Below are 26740 nucleotides of genomic sequence, written 5' to 3' on the forward strand. Positions count from 1 at the left end.
CTCTGCTTTTGAATATGCTATCTAGGTTGGTCATAACTTTCCGTCCAAGGAGTAAGCGTCTTTTAATTTCATGGCTGCAGTCACCATCTGCAGTGATTTTGGATTGTAACTTTCCCCATAGTTACAATCATTTTTGCATTCTACATCTATGAATCATTTAAGGACACATTTTCCATCTTTAAATCCCCACTGCTTTGTACAGTGCCTGCACAGAGAAGGGACTCAGAAAATGTTGGGAGATGGACAGAGTATATTTTTGATGTGTAGAATAAAAGCCATCTGTTATACACGGCGCAGCCACAAATGTCAGCTTAGAAGGTAGTGAGAGAGAAGAACTTAGAAGGTAGTAAGCTCTCCTTCTCTGAAAGTAATTAAATACACATCCATCATTCCTGTATGAAGCAGAGAACTGCTAATCAATCTCCAAGAGCCTTTTAACTCTGAGACTCAACATTTGGACACAAACTGTCTCATTTTATGAAAGATACATGGGTGACCATATGGAATGGGATCCTTCCTTTACGCATTCACACATTCATTAACAACATTCAACAAACTTCTCTTGAGCAAAGCAAGAACTCTTCTACCAGATCTTCCTGGGTCATCTTATTATTCACTTCTCATGTTCTATCTTTTTCTCTTTCTCACAATATTCAATCTTATTTCCCTCAAGAAGCCACCTAATTATTTCTTGAATATCCCTAGTATTTCTCTATATATTTTCTTGGCCTTAAGGCATCTCCTGTTAGATCTTCTCGCACTGTTATGATTCTCTGTGTGACAAAATATATTTCCATTCCATTTTGAATGAATATTTCCAAGATTTCTCATGTTCACACTTTCACTTCACCTATGTACTGTATTTCCGCATAGGTGAGAACAAATTTTTCTCTTGATATGTTTAACCCATTGTCAATTAAAATGCACCTTCTCTGGCCACATATTACCATTAGTAATTATTGATTATTCATCAACAATCAGTTACAGTTGATCACTGATCACTGAAGCAGTTACACAACGTTTTCCAAACAGTCTCCTTATACTGCCTCGTGTGCTAAGTCTTTTCAGTTGGGTCTGACTCTTTGTGACCATATGGACCAAAGCCCGCCAGGCTCTTCTGCGCTCTTTCCCCCTGAAGAGTCTTATGAGCCATGCAAAAGAAGCATAATTATTCTTACCTGACAGACAAGAAAACTGAGTGAAGTTCCCCTGAGTGCAGCGGACTGAAGCGAAGTGAAGTGACTAATCCAAAGTCACTCAGCTCATTACTGGAAACTTCAGAAATATAATCCACATATTGTTTCTATTCCTGTGCTTTCTCCGGCTGCATGCCCCATTCTGGGGTTACTTTCTTTTTACTTCCATGCTAAGTGATAACATGACTTGCCTCTGCTTACTCTTTCATAAGGATTTTTCTTTCCTTCCTTTCATTTCCCTGTCACCCTTTAAGTTGGGAAACACTGAATATTCACAGCTGAATGGAAACACAGAGACACACTTCACACCCTACCTTGAGAATCTGAGCTTTGCTGTTACAAGACCCTGGCGTACTGATGTATTGATGTAAAGGAACCTCAGCTACTCCCTACAATCAGCTCATACCTATTTCATGAAACTCCTCAAGCTTAAAGTATACCTACCCCTAAAGTATAGCCATAAAACTGGCTGTGTATTCTTAGAAGACAGAAAAGGCAAACTCTTACACTTAAGAACAGGACCTGACTCTAGAAACAGGCCCCTTACTGCCCAGGGGGTGGCATCATGGATAAAACTGGCAGAAAATATAATATGCAGCTGACAAAGGGCAGTGGTCTCTGTAAGACTGGTTGTGCTATCCATGGCATTTGACCTATAGTCTTACTTCAATGCATTGATGGACTCACAATCAATTTTCCCACCGATTCTGTCTCAACACTTGCTTAGACTGACACATCACATGTCCAAATAAATTAAACCCTTTGTGATTCACCATCTGTGACAAAATCTTTAATTTAGTTTGATTCTAATCTCTTTGTCTAGACATGCCTATTGTTTAGAAGTTGAGCTACTTTATACTCCACTTCAGTTCCAACTTAAGCATATCTCTTGATTGAGCCATTGTATTGTTTGGAGAATCACCACTTGGCACCTACCATGTGTCAGACATAATGCTAGGGTTTGGAGGTCTCATCCACTGCCTCCTTATGCAAAGGGAAGCACAGCATATTCAAGTTTAGATGCATTGTGTTACCTAAGGTTCTCCATGGTGATTAGTGTTTGGAAATTCAAAACTAAAATGATTCATAGACACCCTAAGCCGAAATAATCTTTTACTTTATTATCTTCTATGCTCATGCACACAGGAGTCTCTCTTAAAAAGCAAGACAATGGAGATAAGAACACAGGGCTTGGACTCAAATGATATCCTAGGTATCCATTCTAGATCAACCCCTTATCATCCTTGTAAACTTTGGCAATTCTGCTTCTTGATGCCCCAAATTCCACCTTCCTAAAATAGCTATGCAATGCTTACTAGGTACTGCTCTGTGACAGTTAAATGTGATAATTAATGGAAAGTGCACAGTGCAGAGTTAGGCATATAGTAAGTGCTCGAAAGTGGTAAAATGTCATTATATATGACTTTCACTATTTTTCTCCTCACTTCAGAGAGTAATAGCCACTCCAATATTCATAGTACATAGTCATCATGTATTTTATTATTTCCTCTGTATTTTACATTTATAATCTTATTTCCCTCTCCTGATGGGGACCTGTAAATTGTCTATTCAAGTATTTCCTTCCAATATACTTTAATGTATTTATTTACATATATGAAAGTCTGGAAAATATATAGTTTGCTGAGTGGGTTTATGCCATTTAAAGTATGATAAATTGTATTGTATTGTAAGTATTGTTTCTATAATTTTTCCCCTTAACATCATGCTTTAGAGAACAAACCACATCACCACATGTAAATACAATTCAGTCCTTCTGATCACTGCACAGTATAAATCTTATGCAATGAGTAGAATGTTTCACTTTATTAACACGCTTTCTTATTGACAGGCCCTAGATTGCTCCCACCTCTCTACTACTGTGTGAAGAAAAGGTAGATGAACAGTAGTGTACACGGCCTTTTGTGAACCAGTACAAGCTTCTCTGAGACCGATCCATAACAGCCTAAGTGCTATATTTAGAGTATGGGCAAAACCAATGTGGCAAATGTAACATGATTTTCTTCTTTTTTCTAAAGTGGTGTGTTAGCTTTTGTCCTATCTGGAGATTATGAAGGTTTCCATTTAGATCTACCATCACAAGCTGGTGGGATTCATGTTTTTAATGGTTGCCATTCTAATTGTGTACAATTATGTCTTGTGTCTGTTGTTATCTGCATCTTCTGATCAGTGCTGAAGTTGAGCATCTCTTCTGAGTAGTCTTGCAAGTTTTTCCTCATACACTATTCAAATAATCAGTCCATTCTTTTTAGGTTCACAGAGTTTTCTTGCTGTTTTGTGGGAATTCTAATTAATTCTCTGTCAGTTATTAATTAAGCAATTATCTTTTCTGAGTCTGGCACCTGTCTGTTAACTCTGTCTATGCTATCTTTTTTGTTATACTGTTATTTTAATTTTGATCTATTAAAATCCTCTGATGCTTTTCTTTGTGGTTCGTAACTTTTGAGTCCTGATTTTAGAAATTCTTCCTAATGTTAAGGTCATAAAACTATTTCCCATTAAACTTTTATTAACTTATCCTTCCCATTTAGGAATTCAATCCACCCAGAGTTCATCCTTGGATAGAGTGTGATGTAAAGTCATGGTGTTTTTTCACACCATTAAGGTCATTGACTTTGTGCCCCCTGGTTGTGGGAAGAGGTGCATGGCAGATAGTGTGGATCCATAGCCTGTTTCATCTCATCCTCTGTTGCCCCTTCTCCTCTTGCCCTCATCTGCATAACACTGAAGCACTTATAACATTTTGTGACAGTTGAACAGGCTTTGTTTATTTATTATTGAACCTGTACTTTTGTTATCAGGGATCATATCAGACTTTTTCATCATTATCTTCCCAGCAAGTCTGACAATGCCTGGCTCATGGTAGGTTTTCAGCATTTATTTTTTGAGTCATAAGGGATAGGTCCAGATTCTAGACTATATTTTACTTAAAATGTTTTCTTCTGATTTTCCCCTTAATAGTAACACTAGTTACGATGTCTGAAGACTAAACTACAAGACAGACATTGTTCTACATCTTCTGCGTACATAGCAATCTCTGACAGCACTTTTACAGCTGAGGAAATGAAGGCAAGGAGATTAGGTAACTTGCCCAAAGTTTCAGTTAGTAAATGGCAATGCCCACATTTAACCTGGGCTTCTCAGGGGGTGGTAGTGGTAAAGGATCCACCTACCAATTCAGGAGACACCAGAAACGTGAGTTTGATCCCTGGGTCAAGAAGATCCCATTGAGTAGGGAACAGCACTCCACTCCAGCATTCTTGCCTGAAGAATTCTATGGACAGAGGAGCCTGGTGGGTTACAGTCCATGGGTCGCAAAGAATTGGACATGACTGAATACACACACACACGCCTATTAAACCCAGACACTCTGGCCTCCAAGGTTTATACTTATAACCATTCTGCTTCTCTACATCTCATTAGAGTCTGACTACATCTACAGAATTACTGAGTTAGTAATCCTGAGAGTTAGTTTGAATATCAGCTCTGCCTCCTACTAACTGTGCAATCATAAACACATCTCTTAACCTTACTGAGTCTTGGTTTTATTTTCAGCAAAATAGGAAAACAAATCACCCAGTCTTGTGGAGTTCTTGTGAGGGTTAATTGAGAAAAGCCTCACAAGGCATTTAGTACAATGCCTGGTACATAAGTAATCTAATACACATTTTTAATACTAGCATTATGATAACTGTATGTGTATTTTATTTTGCCTGTAATTGAAATTACAGGCAAAAAATATTTTCCTTTTTTAGTATTTAAAAATGACAAAGTATATTCAAACTGTAGCATGATAAATTACTTTGTAGGAATTCCAGATCTGCTGTGACTTATTTCAAGAATTATCTCTGTACGACCATCTTCACTCTGAATATGCCACTGAATATATTTTGGTATCCAAGAAAAGACCACTTATCCTCTCTAGAAACTGGTAATGGGGAGGAGTTAACTTGGTTCTCTTTTGTCTTATATTGACTCTGACCGCCCGAAAGCCTGTAATGTGGAGCACAGAAGATCAGGCTATTTGGGTGAGAGATTTCTCAGGCTAAGTGGCAATGGCCTTGGACAATTTGAATTCTATTTTTACTGCTTCTAAGAGTAGATCTCAATGTCCCCCATGCTGCCTCTTTCTCCTCTTCCCCACCAACTCTGACCAAGGTCATCTTGCTCTCTTTGGAGGCCTAAGCCTCCTGCCACTGGTTTAACGGCTGTTGCAAGCAGAGAGCAAGTTATGAATGTGAAGAGTCTGTCAGCCACTAAAAGCCTGTGAATTAGTGTTTCCTGCCCCCAGTCTGTCAGGCAGCACACTTTTATCGAGAAATAGCTTATCCTTGTGAAAGGGCTGACCTGCTGCTAATCTGCTCTGCTAATGCCAAGCCCAGCAACCCTCCCTTGTGACCCCCGGAGAGATGTCCTGTCTGTTCCAGGCAAGGTGCTCTTAAGATCCTGGGTCACATTCAGGCTTCTCTTAATTCAGGGGAGATTTTGAAAGGGAAGGTTATTCCCTAGTTCAAAACTTCTAAATTTTGTACCAAAGAATGTCTCTATCATGCTTGCACTCAGGAATCTCCTTTCCCACATTCCTTATTCTTTATCTCACATTCCATTACTCTTATTCTTTAGTCTCCTTTATCAGCTTTACTTTCGAGGCCTGTGAGTCTATACTGACCCTGGAAATGCTGAAAAACACGTCTGCTCTTAGTGCTTTATGCCATTACGACTCCTCAATAGCAGATGCTCTGCAAGTCATTTGCACTCCAAACTACGGCTTTAATTTATGGTAGCATAGGATTTGTCTCTTGTTTAAAAAAAAAAAAAAATCGGTAATCATCAAGTGCTTGCAAAGGGTACTATTTTGGGAGGAGAACATTGATTATTTGAAGGATGACTAGCTAATGCATCATTGTTTGCAGTCATGTAAAATCCTATAAAACTTTTTGTAATAGTTGACAGCTTTCCAAACATGACCCTTTCATTTTATCAATCTAATCTCACATAATTTTTTGTTTTTTAAGAAATGTTTGAATGAAGTTTTGCTTTCCTCATTTTCCAGATTTGTAAACTGAAGCTCAGAGAGGTGACATGACCTAGCTCATCAGTGATAGGTACAAAGATATGATCCCAGGACTTAGCAGTTAAGACTCTTTGCTTCCGCTGCAGGGTCCCGGGTTTGAGCCCTGGTCAGGGAACTAAGATCCCACATGCCGTGTGGTGTGGCAAAAAAAAAAAAAGCTTACAAAACAAGGACATTATCCCAAGCCTTCAGCTCCCAGTCTGGTGTTCTTTCTTTCTCCAGAATGGCACATTTGGCAAACTTTGCCAGAGCATGTGTTACCTTGTGCCCCTCGAGCTGACTATCTTTTAGGTAATTATTCCATAAAACAGTGAGTATTGCTTGCTCAAGAAGCAAGTGTCTTAAGCTCTTTTTCTGTTTGGGGGGACCATTGGTGCTACTGGAGGCAGGATTCAACACTTAAGGATTTAACATTTCCTAAGGAAGATCTCAGGATATTTTCAACCAAATATGCACATCTTTATAGGTAGAAGAGGAAATAAGACCAGCCCAGAGAAGGCCTTGTGCTGGACAGGGTGCTGAATTAGTCTGTGGAGTTAAAGACCTCAAAAAGCACAGTGAGCAGTCACCCACTCACAAGGCCTGAAGGGTGTGCCCTTAGTGTAATTAAGGGAGTGATAATATAAAAACAACCAACCCGATGCATTTAAGATGTGTGAAATTTCACCAGTGGTAAGCCACTCTTTGTCTTCAGTCAAACGTTGATAAGCCCTTTTATATGAGGCGCAACACAGAATGTCAGGAGAGCACTAGAGAATCCAACTTGACATGGTCAAGCCTGATGGTGAATTTGTATCTTCTGATATGTTTTTGTTGTTAATATTAATCGAATGCTTCTAGGGCTTCTGCCAGTCTTTGTTCTATATCAGAGTTGCCACATAGTCGGCCGTATCCACTTGTAAGAATTCAGCACTGGTTCTGAATCTTATTTCACAGGAGCTCACAGATTGCTATTTAAAAGGCAGGTCTGGGACTCTATTTCTAGAAATTCTTTTTCATTTTTACTCTGCATTTTTAACCCACGTGATTTTGATGCAGAGAGCTCATATTCCACATATCTAGAAATAATGTTTTACTATTAATGTAATGATCTTGAGTTATATAACATATTTGGGCAGAGGGAACAGAAGCTTGTTAAACTTATAAAACAATATTATTTACTTAGCACTTTACAAAATACTGTAATATACATTCTCTCATGTAATTCCATATCTATAGCATGAGTTTGATACCATGAATATTTTTACCTTCATTTAGTTTTTCAAGTGATAGCTCAGAGAGACTAAATATTATGCTCAAGGTCACCCAACTTGTTAACTATTACAGATAAGACAAGAATGTGGGAGTTCTTTCTCTAAGGCCAGTGCTGGGTATATGTTGATGTTGGCTGTATATTTAGAGTTACCTAGTGAGCTTTCGGAGAAGGCAATGGCAACCCACTCCAGTACTCTTGCCTGGAAAATCCCATGGACAGAGGAGCCTGGCGAGCTATAGTCCATGGGGTCGCAAAGAGTCAGACACAACTGAAGGACTAAAGCCCAAGCAGAGACGCCATGAGAAGACGGACGGTCTAGCCTCCCCTGTGCTTGTGTACTCTGGGGCACACTTGTGCACCAGGGAGATAAAGGTGGCAGAATGTTATGGTTAGGAGAGCGGCTGAGTCTGGGATTCTGTCACTAGTAATCATCTGAATTTTCTGTTTGTATCATCTAGAAAAAGAAAGTAATCATGGTCAGGGAATTAACATTGCCATATAAAGTATCCTGATCACAAGCATACAGCAAGCCTTAACTTATTTATTGAGCATTTATTGAGCATACACTATGTGCCAGACAAAAGGTGAGGCACTTGTGATTCTCTCATTTAATTACTCATAATTCAATCAGGCACATTATATTTCTATCAGTCCCGTTTTTCAGATGAGAATACTTAAGCTAATAAAAGGTAAACAATTTGTGTGAGATTATAAAGTTAGTGGGTAGAAATAGATAAAATTAATACTAGGGTCAGCTTGACACATAAGTTAGGGATTTTACCCATTGTATCTCTAAATAATGTATAGAAGTATAAAGCCTCCTTCAACCATCACCAGAACAGAAAAACCTATTTCAGAATATCCTTACCTTTCCCATGCTATAGCTAGTACAATCCACATATGTGTATATGAATGTATGTGTGTATACATACACAGACACACATATCTGACAAGCGTATGCATAGGTGATTTCAGGCAATAAGCAGCAATGTCCTGTGAATCCAGGATTGAAATATGTTATATAGAACCTGGAAATGGGTTATTCACAGGAGCTGTAAGACCATGAAAAGAATGTGACATGGTTTATGAAATTGCTTTAGATAATGAGGAAGAGGAGGAGGATGATGATGACAATAAAATTTTCAATTAAGAAGATTCTCTACTGAGTCCCAAACTCAGGACCTTGCTCAGAATAGATATCCCACAAATATTTACTAGATCATATATTCTGAAGCATACTTAAGGCCACTAAGCTTAAAGGCAGAGGAACTACTAAATTCATCCCTTGAAAGGATTTATGATTTCTAGAATGTTTATCCCATTTGTTCTTACTCCTAGTGATCACTGTATGTCCATGGAATAAAGGTTACTTAGTTATGGGGGAGGAAGGTGGATGGGAGTCGCACACTCATAAAATAGGCTTGGCTGTTAGAGATAAAGTAAATTTGAATTAAAAAAGAAATCAATCCCAGAAACTTTGAAAGTTTTTCGGTGGTTTTTCAGGTGCAGAAAACAAAATAAATTAGCTAAAATACCCCAAGGTATATGATTATGTAATTATCTCTCACAGTTCTGGAAGCATTGCCTTCCTCAATTCCTCTTCTTGCAGGGCACTAAAATACCCTTGAGTAACAGCTTTTCGGATTGTAGAATGTTACAGCTGGATGTGGATTTAGAGTTAAGCTAACTTGCCCACCCATGCATCAGATGGAAAAAAAGAAAGAAAAGAAAAGAATAAATATGTTTCTTGGGGCTTTTTCCAGCAGGCAATAGAAAAATATGAGCTGTTCAATATCTACCACCGTTTCAATATCATATTTGATAAAAGGAGCCATTTTTGGCAGGAGCTGACCCAAGAAAGTAAGCAAAAGACAAATTTATTTTTCCTCCACGGCCCATTCAAGCACAAAACATGGACATATTTTTTCCCCCTACTTCTTGTATGGAATTTAGGGTAGGTACCATAATTTTTTCCTCCATTTTTTAAAGAAAATAAAGTAGTCTTTTGGTAATTTGTAAAAGCAGTCTTGTTTCTGTGATTAAAATCTATAGCCAAGGGATATCCAAAAACTGCCAACTTTTAGCTAATTTAGAGATCCTCCACTGCAGATTGATACAGTTTTTATCCCAGACACCTACAGTGGGCAAGGGGACTGCGGTCAAATGATTCTCTTTTTCCTTATTCCATCTCTGTTCCCCTTGAGGGCTTTGGTTGTTGACTCTTCTAAGGTGGGCCTTGGGGAAGTCAAGAAAAGTGAAACGATAGCATTCGATGCTCGGGACCATTGTAATCTGTACCTGGCTGATACTGAAGGCTGTCCTTTTTTTTTTTTTTTTTTCTTTTCATGAGGAGTTTCAGGACCTCTAATTGGAACCTCCTACAATTGACTCATTTGAAGACTGGGAGGGTAGGTACACTTACATATTAAAATTTTCTTCAATAAATTCATTATCCAGGTAAAATTTTCTTCAATAAATTCGTTCTCCAGGTCTTTTTTTATCTAGGTCCTTGTAGAAGCTGGAGTTGGCAACACTAGCTGGAAAAATTAGGTGTTCAATCCTATAATATTCCCTTTAAATGGCTTACTAACAGTCTTTGAAATGTGGAAATTCTGAGCACCTATCAAAATTTTTCTGATCTCTGGCATCTCAGACAGGACTGAGATAAAGAACATAAAATTTTAACAACTCCTACTAACAGTGATTGTGTTGTGAGCATTTTGAAAACCTATTTTGTCAATCACAAGGCTTGTAAATCGATTTTAAGGAGGATGTTTAGGTCATTGCTCTACTTTCCAACTAAATAGTTATAAACTCAGTGCTTTTTAACTTATTAGAGTGCAAGCATCTCTCTTGAGAAAGTGACGAAAACTATACTGATCTATATGTACCCTGGGGAAGCAAACACAAATGCTGATTTTCCAGAATATTTGGGGAGTGGGCTATATGATACAATGAGTTTTTGAGGTCCACCCATAGACCCTATGCACAGACTTTGGATAAAAAAAAAAAATACATGTATCTCTGACTTAACTGTTTTTCTTTTCTCTCAGCCTCCTCTCTCCCTTCCATACCTTCCCCTCTTAGCTTCCTTCTCTATTTGCTTCTTCCATACTTCCTTCCTTTCTTAATAATTAAGTCTAAGATCCACCAGTTGGGGGCCATGAAGGAAGACATACATGAGATAGCAGTGGTGGCTGAGCAGAGGAACAGAGCCCAAATTAGGAAGCTGGCCCAGTGGGCTTGGCATTGATCCCGTAGATACATTCGTTGAGCATAATGGGAGCCAAGTTTTTCAGCAATGGAAAAGGGAGCTACCAATACAAAAGAGGGAAAACTGTAATAAATCCTGTGCTATTGAACTGGGATTAGTGGAATCAATATAAATTCATTATATTAGTTGTCTAGTGTTGCTATAACAAATTATCACAGTGTTAGTGGCTTAAAACAGTGCAGATATATAACCTTATAGTTTTGTAAGTCAGAAGTTCAACATGGGTGTCAGTGGGTGAAATTAAGGCATCAGAAGGGCTAGATTCCTTTCTGGAGACTTTAATGGAGAACTTTTCCCCTGTCTTTTCCAATTGCTAGAGACCACATACCTTGGCTCATGGCCCCTTTCCTCTATCTTCAAAGCCAGTATCTGTGGGTCAAGTCTTTACACTGCATGACTGACTTCTATACTCACATCTCCTATGTCTCCCTTCTTCTGCTTCCCTATTTCATTTTTAAGGACCCTTGTCAGTTCATTGGTTCACCCAGATAATCCAGGATAACTTCACAGTCTTACAGTCAGCAATTAGCAATCTTAATTCCATCCGTAACTATAATTCCCTTTTGCCATGCAACCCTAACACACTCATAATTTCCAGGGATTTGGATGTCTTTGGTAGTGGTGGTGTGCATTTTCTCTTTACCATATTCATGATGTTCAATTTACAGAGAAATAAACACAGATAGAGGTAGCTGTAGATGTGACTGCATCCATATACTCCCTACCTCTGTTCATTGAGAGGGTTTGGGCAGAGCAACACCCAATGCCTCCTAGGATTGTAGTCCCTGGAAAGTACACTTAGAATATTTAGTAGGGAGTGCTTTGGAAATTATACCTGTGGAAGGAAGAGAAAAGAAGCAGGATTGGGCAAAGGAACAAATTAAGCTAGTATGCAGACCCCCTGGTGGTCTCAGCTGACCCCACAGGGACTGGGATAGCAATTCAGAATATTCCTAATTTGGTGCAAGAAGCCTAAGCCTTTAATAACAAGTCGTTCTTTGCAGGGATACTTTTAATAACAAACATGACCTTGGGCAAGATAGCTTACTTCAACTGAGGTGATGGCTAAAAGGGTTTGACAGACAAGGGCTATTTAAGAACAGCACTCCCAGAGCAGCTGGGATCAGTGCAGTACATCACATCAGCCAGCACAGTGAGCCCATCTTGTATTCATATCGTAGTTTCAAAATACCACCCTCCACTAAGACAAACATGGGATCTTTGAGAAAATGGCTGATGCCAAAGCTCTGGGGGAGAAGTATAAAATGAGCCTAGAACATCCTATTGCGCCAGCAGTAAAGTAGAGCTCAGAGAACCATGGAAACATGCTTGAAAATAAAAAAGGAGACTCCATGATCAATGAGATCCTTCCTACTGGTCAAATCTAAGAATATTTAAATAAATAAAAATGATAACAGGTTATAATACTTTACATAAAATATAAATCTGTGAGCTCATACTGGTATAACTTGAAGGAATAAACAAATGGGAAGAAGAGAAAGCATCTCATTACAATAAAATGTCAAGCAACACATTTCAAACAATGATGGAGTTTTTAAAAACACTTTTTTAGCCATCAAAGTAAGTTAAATCAGGCAAATACAAAATATATCAATACTAAAACTAGCGGATGAAAGTCTGAAGGTGAATGGAATGTTTATATATATATTAAAATATCTCCCATAAAACACTTCTTCATCTCAAAGAGAAAAAGAATAGCTCTGCAAAAGAGAAATTTGGTGAAAATCATATTAATCAGGTGATTAACATCAGCAGTAATGGTTCAAACTGAAATTGTGGGCCAGTCAATAGAATGCAGTAAAAAGCACATTACTCTGTCATATTTCTGTACCCCACCTCACAAAAGGCTTAACTCAAGTGTAATTATGAGAAAAGATCAGACAAATCCAAATTGAAGGACACTGTATAAAACAATTGGCTTTAATCTTTAAAAGTATCAAGATTGTGAAAGTCAAGGAAAGACTGATAACTGTTCCAGATTGAGGGAGACTAAAGGAATGTGTGGACTAAATGATCTTAGGTTGAATCCTTTTGCTAAAAACAGTATCATTGGGACAACTGATGGACATTGAATGTGTTCACTGGATTAGGTAGCAGGGAGTAGATAGTATCAGTACTAATTACCTAACTTGTCTGGCCTGGCCAAACCATGACTACACAGGATAAAATCATCGTTGTAGGAAAACATGCTGAAGTATTTAGGGGACAACATGCCTATAACTTATTCTCAAATGATTCAGTGGGGAAAAAAAGGCTCTTTGTTTCACAGTTTTTGAAAGTATTTCAGAATAAAAAGTCAAAAAGAAAACGTTGTCTTAAATTATTTATTTCTAGATAGATAAAACTCAGTTTTTTCTGATACCCTTTTGAAGAGGTCATTATAAATGTTAACATTTCTGAATAAGGAGTGAGGAAACCAAATGGAAAATTCCAGTAAATGTATCCAAAGTCAAAGAGTAGTACTTGTCAGACCTGGAATTATAGCCCTAGTTACCAGTACTTTGAGAATGACTTCTCTTCAGACACAACCATGTTAAAAATAGTACATAAAAAGAAAAGGAAAAGAAGAAAAAGTGAGAATAAACTATTCACTTACTTGTTTAACCTGATATTAAAAACGACTAATTTGTTTTATGGTAGCTTTTCAGGTATATTCAAATACAATGATAAAGAGAAGTACACTGATGAAATGTGAAAGTATTTAGTAACAGTGTTTGATTCATGGGTCACCCTCATCCCCCAATGCTATAGATGGAAGGGTAATTACAGCCCATTACCAAATTACTTGCAGTTATCCCTTGATCTTGTAGTTAATACAGTGAGCCTTCATTTGCATAAATGCTATTAGCATATTTCACACCACATTCTGATCTTTTTTAGGAGTGACTGTTGCCTAGTTAAAGTATATCAACTTGGACTGTTTTTTTCCTTCCTTCCAGCTATTCCTGGGCAAAGTTTAGCTTTCAGACCTGGTAGCAGATTCAGGATGAGGAAAGTGCTATAGCAACTTTATACTCTTATAGGAATATGAGCTGCTAAACTATGAGTTTTTTGAGGCTAGAAAGTTACTTCTGTTTATCTCTATATTCACAGAACCCAGTGTAGCACTTGGCAGAATTTGATACATGAGCCATCTTCACCTGAGAATCTCACTGACGTCTCAAATTATATGGATTTCTTTGGAAGGAATGATGCTAAAGCTGAAACTCCAGTACTCTGGCCACCTCATGCAAAGAGTTGACTCATTGGAAAAGACTCTGATGCTGGGAGGGATTGGGGGCAAGAGGAGAAGGGGACGACAGAGGATGAGATGGCTGGATGGCATCACTGACTCGATGGACGTGAGTCTGAGTGAACTCCGGGAGTTGGTGATGGACAGGGAGGCCTGGCGTGCTGCGATTCATGGGGTCACAAAGAGTCGGACATGACTGAGCAACTGATCTGATCTGAATATTAACAAATTTCTTTCATGACTCCACAACCTTCTCTTCTTTGTAACAGCACCAGCATCCACTCACATATTCAAGCCCAAATTCTGGAAATCATCCTCAAAGTATCTTTCTCTTTCTCTCTTACCCCACCCATGGTCATATTCTATCAATCCAGACTTCTGGATGCCTCTCAAATCCATCTATATCCCCATATACCAGCTTAGTCTGTGCTACCATCATTTTACACATGAACAACTTCAATAATATTACAAGCAGTTCCCCTTACAACGTTTCCTTCAATCCCTTCTTCATAAAAGAGCTATCCTTTTGTAACACATATCTGCTCTAGTTGATCCATAGCTTAAATGCCCCTCAATTTCTTTTCAATATCCTTCAGAAAAAAAAAAATGAACGTTTAACTGAGCCCTATGTCCCAGTCTATTCCTCCAACTTGTACTTCTCACTTCCTTGTTCTAAGCATGTTGGCCACACTTTGTTACTACGTTGAGGTCCTCTTGTACAGGGTTGTGTTTCCTGAGATGTTCTTATATCCATGCTTCCTATATGCTAATTCACTAACTTGAGTCCACTCATCCATCAAATCTCAGATTATCAATTACTTATCTTTTCCTAGCTAACTTAGGTCAGTCCTTTTTTTTTTTTTTTTTTTCTTATTGCAAGCTTTATTCACAAAAAAAGACTGTGACTATTCTTGTTGGATTTTCCAATGGCTTCCATGTTGCCAAATGCAAAGGTAAGTTCTCGGTCTTTGCCTTGCTCTGTTACCAGGATGCGGTTGGTTACCCTCTCTTCATGTTATATTTTCTCCCTTAACAGGGTATAAGATTCTGAAGCACAGCTTCCTCTTTATTTTCCACCTGTCTCACTGGCCATTTTTTTAGTATCCTCTTTGTTCTAATCAATAAATTTTGGAATTTCTTCGGACTCAGTGCTGAGACTTTGTCTTTGTTTTAAAAGCTTTCTGTATGCCATAGACTTCCATGTGTTTATATCTAAACTCAGTATTCCCCATGAACTCTGTCTCACATATTCACATGCCTCATCAATCTACTCTTAGGAATCTGACGTGCTTAGTCACTCAGCTATGTTCGGCTCTGTGACCCTTTGGACTATAACCCACCAGGCTCCTCTGTCCATGGGATTTTTCAGATAAGAATACTGGAGTGGGTTGCCATTTCCTCCTCCATGGGATCCTCCAGAGATCAAACCCATGTTTCCTGCATCTCCTGCACTGCAGGAGGATTCTTAACTGCTGAGCCATTGGGGAAACCCTCAGGTATCTGACAGACATCTTGAAATGAGCATGACCAAATCAAACTCTTGATTGTCATTCCCAAATTTGTTCTTCCATATTTGTATTCAGTAATTTCATCAAATTATTCATTCTTCCTATTGGTTAAGCCCTAAATCTTAAAGTCATATTTGAATTTTTTTTTCTTCTTCATATATCTACCCCATACTTGATTCATCACCAAATTCTCTCAGTTCTACCTTCAAATAATCTAGAATCCAACTATTTCTCTCAATTTGAACACCACTCAAAAGCCTCCTAATTGATCTCTATGATTTGACTTTGACAAGGAAAGGCTGACAATTTGGACACTAATAAAGCTAAGAACTTTTCTTTTTTTTTTGTCAGAAGACACTTTAAGTCAGTTCAGTTCAGTTCACTCACTCAGTTGTGTCCGACTCTTTGCAACCCCATGAATCGCAGCACGCCAGGCCTCCCTGTCCATCACCAACTCCCGGAGTTCACTCAGACTCATGTCCATCGAGTCAGTGATATTTTAAAGCAAATGAAAAGATTAGAAAAACTGAGAGAAGATGCCTATAATATACAAAGCTATAAAAGGATTCAAACCAAGAATATGAAAACAACTTCTATAAATTATTAAGAAGAAGATAAGCTCAACAGAGAAAAAAGTCAAGAAATACAACCAGGAATTTTTCAGAAGAGGAAATAAATATGGCCAATAAATACATGAAGAGGTTCAAGGTCATTTCCAGGCCGAGTCTGGTCAGAGCTCTTTTATTGACACAGTAACTGAAAATATTCCAACATTTGTTGCTCGCATTTCTGAGTCTTTAAGTGATAATGATGAGCAGAGCCCGGCCCACCCCAGCACTGGCACCAGCCTAAGATGGACTTGTAGAATAAGTGAGACTTCGTATAACCAATCTCTTTTTATTTAAATCACCAAGAATTTGTGGTTGCTGTTAATGCAGAACAATTCAGGGTATGTCTGACAATAGTAGAAAGAAATACAATTAAAAGGAAGCAGAACTGATAGAAAGTGGCGAATTCTAAGGGCAGACACAGTGTCTGACACAATGTTAGGCAGTATAGGTACTAAAAGTATGCATCTGTGGTTATGGAGTACCTCTATCAATTTGATCAGAGACTTAAAGGAAATAAAGACGATCATGGAGATGTCAATAAGTAAAGTATTCCAGGAAAAGGAAGGGTAAGCGGAAAAAACCCTGAAGACAGAACAAGCTCAGCCCACTTGAGGAAGAGCAAGGATGAAATAGTATGAGTGATGGTTGGAAGAGCCCGAGTTAAAGTCAAACAGGTAGACTGTGACAGAGTCACAGAACACCTAAATGGGCCACGTTAAGGGTTTTGAATTCTGTTGCTAATGAGTTGAGAATACATTAAAGAATTTTAACCTATTATGATCTGCTGCTACTGCTGCTGCTAAGTCGCTTCAGTTGTGTCTGACTCTGTGCGACCCCGTAGACGGCAGCCCACCAGACTCCGCCATCTCTGGGATTCTCCAGGCAAGAACACCAGAGTGGGTTGCCATTTCCTTCTCCAGTGCGTGAAAATGAAAAGTGAAAGTGAAGTCGCTCAGTCGTGTATGACTCTGAGTTTTTTGGTTTTTTTTTTTTTTAAGTATTACTAAAGCTCTTGTGTTGAAATTAGACCCTGGGAGGTACAATCATGGAGACCAGTTTGGAGGCTACTGAGTAGCGATGATCAAATTGGGGAGAAATAGTTGGAGTCCGCACTTCTTTAATGAATCTTTTCCTATCTTAAGTTTTAATGCATATGGGGTGACAAAGATGCCCAATTTTATCCTTTTCTATATGAATAATCATTTTATTCTGCTTAATTGGAAATAGTCTCTCTTTTCTCCATTATCTGACACACTATTCAGTTGCTAAAGTTAATTATATTCATATGCTCATAAGTCTTATCAAGAAAATACAAGAGATATTTTGGGGGCAGTGAAAACTTATCCTCTAGTACAATTGGCCCAGGGAAAGCCATGAACTCTGATCAATCATATCAACATTTTTTTTTCTCTTTGGAGAGGGTGCTGATTATCAGAAGATTGAAGGCAATAAACATGAGAAGAGGGGCAGTGAGGCACCCTCTTCATAGCAGGAGCAGTTCCGAAACAGCAGCGCTAGTGTGTCTATACACACTTCATTCCCAATATCTTCTTTTTGTTAAGATGAGACCATCTTATCTAACACTTTGTATTGGTAATGAGCCCAAGTCATTGCCAAGAAGGAAGAAAAAAAGAACATGTGTGATGCAGATAGGAAAGAAAAAATGATAATATAGAAGAAGTCTTGACCATTTATGGGATTATTCAAGACGACTTTTTTTCTTATTTGATTTCCAGATTGCATGGGACTTTTAAAGATCTTTCCCACGATACAAGGGCTTCCCTGGTGGCTCAGACAGTAAAGAATCCACCTGCGATACAGGATTTCGATCCCTGGGTCAGGAAGATCCTTCGGAGAAGGAAATGGCTACCCATTCCAGTATTCTTGCCTGGAGAATTCCATAGACAGAGGAGACTGGCGGGTTACATTCCATGGGATTGCAAAGGGTTGGACACAATTAAGCAACTAACATTTTTACTTCACTTTCCCATGATATGAATTTTTATTGCTCACATGATTCTCTTCCTGATTCAAATATATTACCCTGGTTTTCCCATTCTTTTTAGTGCAGCCTGATAAATTAATTCATGCTCATATGTTAGTAACTATAGTTGCCAAACCTCTAAGTAATAATGGACAGGCTTCGGACTAGGAGTCGGAAGACCTGAGTTTATGTTCTAACTTAAGACCAAAGTTGGTACCATGGTATTCAAATCATCAGATCTCTGTGAGCTTTAGTTTTCTAATTCCTAAAATGGGAATACTATTCTTAGCTATTTCTGTAAACACCAAGTGAAATAACAACTGATGTTCAATGGCTTTACACTTCGCAGTAAGTCTTTCAGAAGTTCTAAACCCCAGCTACAAATAAAAAACATACAGGAAACCTTGAAAATACACAATTCTGGGCTTCACCCCAGATATTCTCTACAGATGGTATGTAGGAATCTGTATTTTTATAGAAAATCTCCCAGGTAAGTGAGCTGTGGTCTGGCCTGTAAAATTTGTTGTTTTTTAAAAAAGAGTTTTTAAAAGTGTACTATAAAGCCTTGAGAAATGAGACCATTTGAGGGGAACAGCATGAAAGTTTGTTTCTTACCCAGCTGGTATCCTTATAAGAGATGCTTGAGTTTGGGACGGCTTGTTTCATATTTCAGAAGAGGTGACACTCCAAGGCCTGCTGCCATTTCATGGAATAATTCCGGAGGTCCTGGAGGCTGATCTTGAGACCAAGACGGAAAGCATCGGCTTGTCTTGAGTGTAGGGCAGAGCCTCAGAATTGATGTTGTCTTTTATAGTGTTCTCAGCTTTGAGACAAGCTGTAAGACTTTTAATGGACTTAAAAGCTTGGCTCTGATAAAGTACCACTTAACACAAATTAACAGGACAGATGAATGATCTCAGAGTAACAGCCTCATCTCTTGGCTTTTGATAGACTCAGAGGTTGAGAAACATGAACAAAGAACATCAAGGGGGAGAGGTCAGCTGAGATAAGACTCTAATCCAGCCATTCCTCTTCTAGCTTGTCTCTCTGATAAGAGTTCACAGTCATTCACTCAACAAACACTCATTGTGCCTCTAATTTAATCAAGTTCAGTTCAGTTCAGTTGCTCAGTCATGTCCGACTCTTTGTGACCCCCATGGACTGCAGCACACCAGGCTTCCCTGTCCATCACCAGCTCCGGAAGCCTGCTCAAATTCATGTCCATGGAGTGGGTGATGCCATCCAACCATCTCATCCTCTGTCGTCCCCTTCTTCTGCCCTCAATCTTTCCCAGCATCAGGGTCTTTTCAAATGAGTCAGCTCGTCGCATCAGGTGGCCAAAGTATTGGAGCTTCAGCTTCAGCACCAGTGCTTCCAATGAATAGTCAGGACTGATTTCCTTTAGGACGGACCAGTTTGATCTCCTTGAAGTTCAAGGGACTCTCAAGAGTCTTCTCCAACACCACAGTTCAAAAGCATCAATTCTTTGGCACTCAGCTTTCTTTATAGTCCAACTGTCACATCCATACATGACCACTGGAAGAACCATAGCTTTGACTAGATGGGCTTTTGTCAGCAAAGTAGTGTCTCTGCTTTTTGATATGCTGTCTAGGTTGGTCATTGTTTTTCTTCCAAGAAGCAAGTGTCCTTGAATTTCACGGCTGCAGTCACCATCTGAAGTGATTTTGGAGTCCCAAAAATTAAGTCTGCGCTGTTTTTGTTGTTTCCCCATCTATCTGCCATGAAGTGATGCTACAGGATGCCATGATCATAGTTTTTTGAATGTTGAGTTTTAAGCCAGCCTTCTCACTCTCATCAAGAGGCTCTTTAGTTCCTCTTTGCTTTCTGCCAAAAGGGTGGTGTTATCTGAGGATATTGATATTTGTCCCAGCAGTCTTGATTCCAGCTTGTGCTTCATTCAGCTGGCATTTTGCAAATCTAATCAAGGAAAGCTTTTATTCAGGAGGGCTTATTCTTTGTCTTCAAATTACTTATAAGTTAGTCAGGGAGGGGAGGCTTGTGCATATAAGCCTTTAACTAACCTTAAGAAGTGATTCTTTGGGATTCCCTTGTACTCAGACTGTAAAACATCTGCCTGCAATGTGGGAGACCCAGGTTTGATCCCTGGGTCAGGAAGATCCCCGGAGAAAGAGATGGCAACCCTCTTGCCTGGGTTTTCTTCCAAGCAAGAAAATCCCACAGACAGAGGAACCTGGTAGGCTACAGTCCATGGGGTCACAAAGAGTCAGACACAACTGAGCAACTTCACTTCTTCTTCTAAGAAGTGATAAGTAGGGGCTTCCCTAATGGTCCAGTGGTCAAGAGTCCATGCTGTCCATTCTTCCTTTGTGGGAGATGTGGGTTCAATCCCTGTAAGGGAATTAAGATCCCACATGCCATGAAGCAAGGCCAAAAAAAAAAAAAAAAAAGGATTGATAAGTATTTTGAAACATTTCTGTTAAGGAGAAGGTCACACCAGTTTGGATGGATGAAATCAGGGAAGTTTAGCCATAAAGTAGGAATTTGAGCTCTTTGAAATTTTATAATACTCCCAAATCTATCTCAAGCAAAAAGCAAGAATTTTAAAATGTAGATTACAGAAATATGCTCCCCAAGGCAGAGAGAAAAGAAAAATTATTGTAGCTTCTCTTGGATAAGAGGTGATGGTGCTGGTGTTGGAGGTGCAGTAATTTAAAGAAGATTCCAGAAGTTTTATGGAAGAAAGTAATGGCATTTAGTCTGGACTCAGGAATAGGAGAAAGATAAAAGCAAAAGAAATTTACTTATTTTTGGTAGAGTGGAGAAGGGGAAGAAAATTAGAGATGGCAAAGATATGTTGATACCACTACAATTTCTCATAGGATAGAGCACATGTTTTTTGGGGAAAAAAAAGTCTTTTATTTGGAAATATATGAAATAAGCATTTTTACTATGCCTTTGCTTATCTTCCTGATACACAAGTCTTTGTTTGGAAAACCAGGAAATACATGATTGTAACAAATATGTCCCTTGGGAGAAAATCTTCCGCTACTTCCCTCACTATCATGGAACTGGTAGACTACATAGGAACAATTTTTCTCTCTTTAACAGTCTTAAAATAACTTTCTCTAAAGGGCCCATGATAGGCATCTGAGTCCATCAGAAGAGTTGGCACCAGCAGTGGTGGCCTGGTCACTGAAGTGGGAGGGGTGTTTCTGCAGCCCAGTGATGAGGCTGAGGAGGGTGGAGACCATGTTTGATTGTGGTGCTGGTGTTAAGGAGGTCGATTATCTTCAGAGCTGCATGGGCAGAAAGGGAAACTGAAAACGATAACTGAAGTTAGGTTGAATGAAGGAGGCCAGTGGGTGATCTAAGAGTTGGCCCACTTTGGATGGACCTTATAGAGGTTACCTAGTTGGTCGCTAAGAGTTGGACATGACTGAGCGACTTCACTTTCACTTTTCCTTTCATGCATTGGAGAAGGAAATGGCAACCCACTCCAGTGTTCTTGCCTGGAGAATCCCAGGGACGGGGGAGCCTGGTGGGCTGCCGTCTATGGGTCGCACAGAGTCAGACACGACTGAAGCGACTTAGCAGCAGCAGCAGCAGCAGTCCAACGCCAGAGGTTATGAGACCTTTCAGTACCGGAGGTTAAATGATAAACTTGAAGTCACAGAGACAGTTAACTACATCTCCTAAACCAGGATCCAGGGCTATAGTCTGTCAGTTGAGTATCTTTCTGTACTGGGTTCTACAGAAGAATAAGTTGGAGAGAAACAGAGCCTTTTTCTGGAGACTTAAACTGACGGGGCTAGCTACCTGGGCCTGTAACCAGGCAGGTGCCCAGCATCCCATCTGAGAAGGTCCCCACACTTAGCTTAATGCTCCATTGCTGCTGCCTCAAATTTCTTAATAATTTTGAAACAAGGCATCTCACATTTTAATTATATTTTGTACCCTACAAATTACGTTGCTCGACCTGTTTGAACTACCAATTTGACTTGATGGAACACAGAATGTTGAGCTCAAACAAGTCCGCCCCAGGACACAGCCAGCCATGGATGTGTGTCCTTGCCCCTGCAGATTAGGGAAGTGGAGAGGCAGCAAGGCTGAGGTTCAATCATAACTTAGAAAAGACTTGTCTAATCTTCTTTTTCCATTCGTCATTGATGAATAAGATGTAGCCATTAAAAAGTTAAATACTGCCATTTGCCATTTGTAGGAACATGGGTGGACCCAGAGGTTATCATACTAAGCGAAGTGAGTCAGACAGAAAAAGACGAAAGTTACATGATATCACTTACATGTGGAATCTTAAAAAATACAAACAAATTTATTTATAAAGCAGAAACAGACTCAAAGATACAGAAAGCAAACTTATGGTTATCAAAGGACAGAGGAAGGGGAGAAAGATAAATTAGGAGTGTGGGATTAACAGATACATACTACTATATATAAAATAGATAAGCAACTAAATGTTAGAGAAATGCAAATCAAAACTACATGAGATTTCACATCGGTCAAAATGACCATCAGCACAAAGTCTGCAAACAATAAATGCTGGAGAGGGTGTAGAAAGAAGAGAACCCTTCTATAGTGTTGGTGTGAATGTAAATTGGTACAGTCACTACGGAAAACAGTATTAAGGTTCCTTTACAAATAGAGCTAAGTGATTTTGAACAAAGCAATTTAATCTTCTCAACCTGAGTTTGTTTTTATTTGTTTGTTTTTGTTGGTTTATAAAAGAAAAAAACTAAGAAAAAACTCTGGTTGCAATGAGAATAAAAAGAAGGCAATAATACTGTAAGCTACAGCATTTGACATAATATTGTAATTGAAGGAAGCTGATTGCTAATATCTCTGTGGCATTATGAAGCTTGGCAGATAATATACACATTAAGGGTAGAGGCTTTGGTGTAAAAGAAACACAAGTTTAAATCCAGTCTCTGTCATCTAATAGCTGTGACCTTGGGCTAGTAACCCAAGGAGTCAGAGTTTCTTTTTTTTGATTAATCTATAAAATGGGAACACAACCTACTACCCATCAAGGTTATTTTAGGAATTTAAAATGAGATAGTTTATGTAAAGTGCTTGGCGTGGCCGTAACTCATAATAAGAACGTATTAAATTTTAGTCATATTACTACAAATAAATAAACATTTTTGACACTTGATCATCTCCTAAGTATTAGAATTCAGAACCCTTTCATCCAGGAGTCTTATTCCTGGGCTCTGAAGTATTTATCAGACTTTCTATAAAATTTGGTAACTACTTAGAGTGAAAGGTGGAGAGATGAAGGAAACATTTGCTTCCACCAAGTGGGAGCTATACTCTTTTTGGATCCAGGATTTTGCCCAGCAAGATCTGCTCTGCATATTCACAGCATCTAACAGCTTGTTCTGTCATGCCCCAAAGATGAATGATCGCACAAGCCCCCGACATTCCACTCACAAGCTGTCCATTCCTACACCAAAACCTGACTGGGACTGTGGCAGGAGGCATGGGGGCATGTTTAGGATTGGGGGGAGGCTGGGATGGAAACAGATGGTGGCTTGGCAGAGTGATTAAAACACTAGATATCTGTTTTAATGAGTTGGCCACCCAGCAGATAAAATACTGCAATAGCAAGTCCCAGTCTTCTCAGACCATAATTACAGTCTTATTTACAGAGTGCTGTTGCTGGTCAAGCCATGCATTTTCTACTGTCCCCTTGAATGTAATAGGGTGTAGAATTACGATGGAGAGAGGAGACAGTTAGATAAGCAACAAGAAATAGATCGATGGATTCCTTCCAAAGTTTGTACCAATCTGGAGGATCCACAGAGCAGTCAAATTTTCTGTATGACCTCTGTCGAGTCACTTGGCTTCTCTGGGCTTCCCTTCCTGTGTTAGCAAAACACATCTCCTAGCTACCTCATGGTTAAGATGAAGAAATGAGGTTCAGGTAGTAGGTCACTCTGGAAGAAAGATACTATGGTAACCATTAAACTGTTGGAAAGTGCCCAGCAGGAAACTAAAACAATCCAGTATGCAACTGTTGACCTTCAGGCTCAGAATAATTTTTATGCATTTGGGAGCTAATATTTCCACCTGTGAATTAGGAACTATTATGTGTAATAATGACTTAATGTCCTCCACTTAGCAGGAGGACAAGAGGAAACCCGCTGACATTTCCCTGCCCGCAAAAGCTAATTTGGAGTTGTATATTAATTAACTGTATTGATGCAGAACAAACCAATCGGAATTAAGAATCCCAGGTTAATGCTAGTCTCCAATTTGGTAGCTAAGTTAATTCTCCCTGGATTTGTGTATTTCTAATTTTTTGTCTTTCTTTTTTAGGCACACTCGGCTTAGAATGATAAAATTGTCAATAAACACAATTTCTCACTATCTCCAACATTTTCTTAATGAATCTCAACTTCTTTATCTGTAAAATGGGAATTACTGAACATATTAAAAGATTACTGGGGATCAAGTGTAATAGGCATGAAAAATATTTGGTAAATTATAAAACATAACCATACTATTTAGTCATTTATTTTTATTATTACAATTATTATCAGGTTTTCTTTTTGTGAATTTTAAATGAGACTGAGTGAAGCAAGGATTAAATAACTATGTTAATATTTGAAGGTACTTTTTAAACATTACTTCATAAAAAGCCAAAGAAAATGCCACAAATATTACACAGTAAATGAATAAATTAATCTTCTAAATGGTAGTACTGTGGTACGCTGGTGAGTCTTAATCTATCTTGAGGATATTACAATTAGTGTCTTAACAATAATAACTAAGGCACAAAAGTTTGCAATAACTTACTTTTTATCATCACTTAGATTGAAATTTACACATTATATTGTCACTCTCTTGAATTCCAATATGCTCTCTTGCGTGGGTGGAAAAGAAGTGGATTTATAGTTAATTGGGAAGTAATTTCACACAACCTTGAGTAAGACCCCAAGGATGCGTTTCATGTTAGCACTGAGAACTCATGATCTAGTCAGTTAAGTGAGTTTGAAGATGACTATTTTCAATTAAAACACTATAAAAATTCAAATGGGTCTATTAGGCTGATAGGCAGGCTTTGTCTGAAAATAGTTTTGATGTCTTCTGCATAACAGTAGCTTGAGAACAAAGGTAACTTTTAGTTCATAAATCATAACAGCCTTAAGTCACAATTGATATTTAGGATGCTTTCCTGGAAGCTTGATATTTAGACACATCAGCTTCACAAAATTTAAATTAAAATCAACAATAATAACAGTCACTAAACTTAAGTTGAATAACTGAAAATTGTGCTTTGGTTTCATTGCTTTGTAGTTGTATGGCCTGAAGTTACTTATTCAATATTTCTTAGCCTCAGTATTCTCGAATATAAAAGACAGATTATACAAACCAAGGAGCAGGTTTTGGTACAAATTTTAAATACTAGAATACGGACATAACAAAATGTAACGAAGTACTACTCTCATCACCAACAGCATCATGTGTTTTCCAGTCCTGTTTTCAGTGAATTCGGTGTAACTAAGGAAAGCATTGTTAGAGGATATTTTGGGAAAATGGCTTTGATATTTACCAGATAGGGTGATGATTTAGAATGAGGATATAGTATGTAGTTGTGGCTTTTTGGAGGTGGAATTCAAAGTGTTTGTAGAAACTTCTTTTTCTAGGTGACCCCCATCTTTCCTCAAAGTATGATTGCTCTCTAGTTCAATTAAGCAATAAATCTTCTAGTCACTCCTGGAAGAGAAGTGAGATGAATAAGAGAAATCCAAATATCCTAACCGGTTGCTCTTGTTGTTACTGTTTATGATGTTCTCTTGTTTCTTCCTAAGCTTCAAGAAGAAGGGATTTGGTATAACTAGTGGCTCAGTGACAGTAAATTATCTGCCTGGGTCCCAAGAATTTCTGTCAGATAATCACTCCTTCCTCTGTGATATATTTCTAATACATACTTATTATAATATATGGATTATTAACATGACTATCTTCACTATTAGACTATAAGCTCCTTGAGGTGAGCCATAATTTAATTACCTCTTTTTCTCCAATGCTTATTACAGCACTTACAGTATAAAGGATGCCCAAATCTTACTTGTTGAATGCAAATTTATAAGACTGAGCATTTGCTAGCTGTCACTCAAAGATCACTGGTATTTTGAGACAGAGACAAATAAGAGACCTAAATGGGATAACTGAAACAGTTAACATTGGCTGCAGTATCTCCCGATATCCTTAAATTGAAAACAGAATTAGCTTGCTCTAGCCAAAGATTTTAAAATTAATTAAAATTATTTTGCACTCTTCCAGGAACAGAAAAATAATCTTGCAAGCTGTGTGTTCAAAGCAATCCTCACTAAATATGTCAAAGAAAGCAATGAGATAAGAGTAGTATGTATATAAGAATTTACCAGCATGTGTTATCAAGGCAGATGTAATGGGAGAAAAAATTTTTAAGAGGGACCCCCCAGGTCAAATTTATTTGTGAAATGCTAAATATAGTGTATCAACTTCTTAGAGAGTCACAATGCACATTAAAGACACAGTGAAGTCCTGCATTTCCTAGGCATTTTTTCACTGCTAAATCA

The sequence above is a fragment of the Bos indicus genome, chromosome 8 (genome assembly GCF_029378745.1).
Source record: "Bos indicus isolate NIAB-ARS_2022 breed Sahiwal x Tharparkar chromosome 8, NIAB-ARS_B.indTharparkar_mat_pri_1.0, whole genome shotgun sequence".
Taxonomy (NCBI): domain Eukaryota; kingdom Metazoa; phylum Chordata; class Mammalia; order Artiodactyla; family Bovidae; genus Bos; species Bos indicus.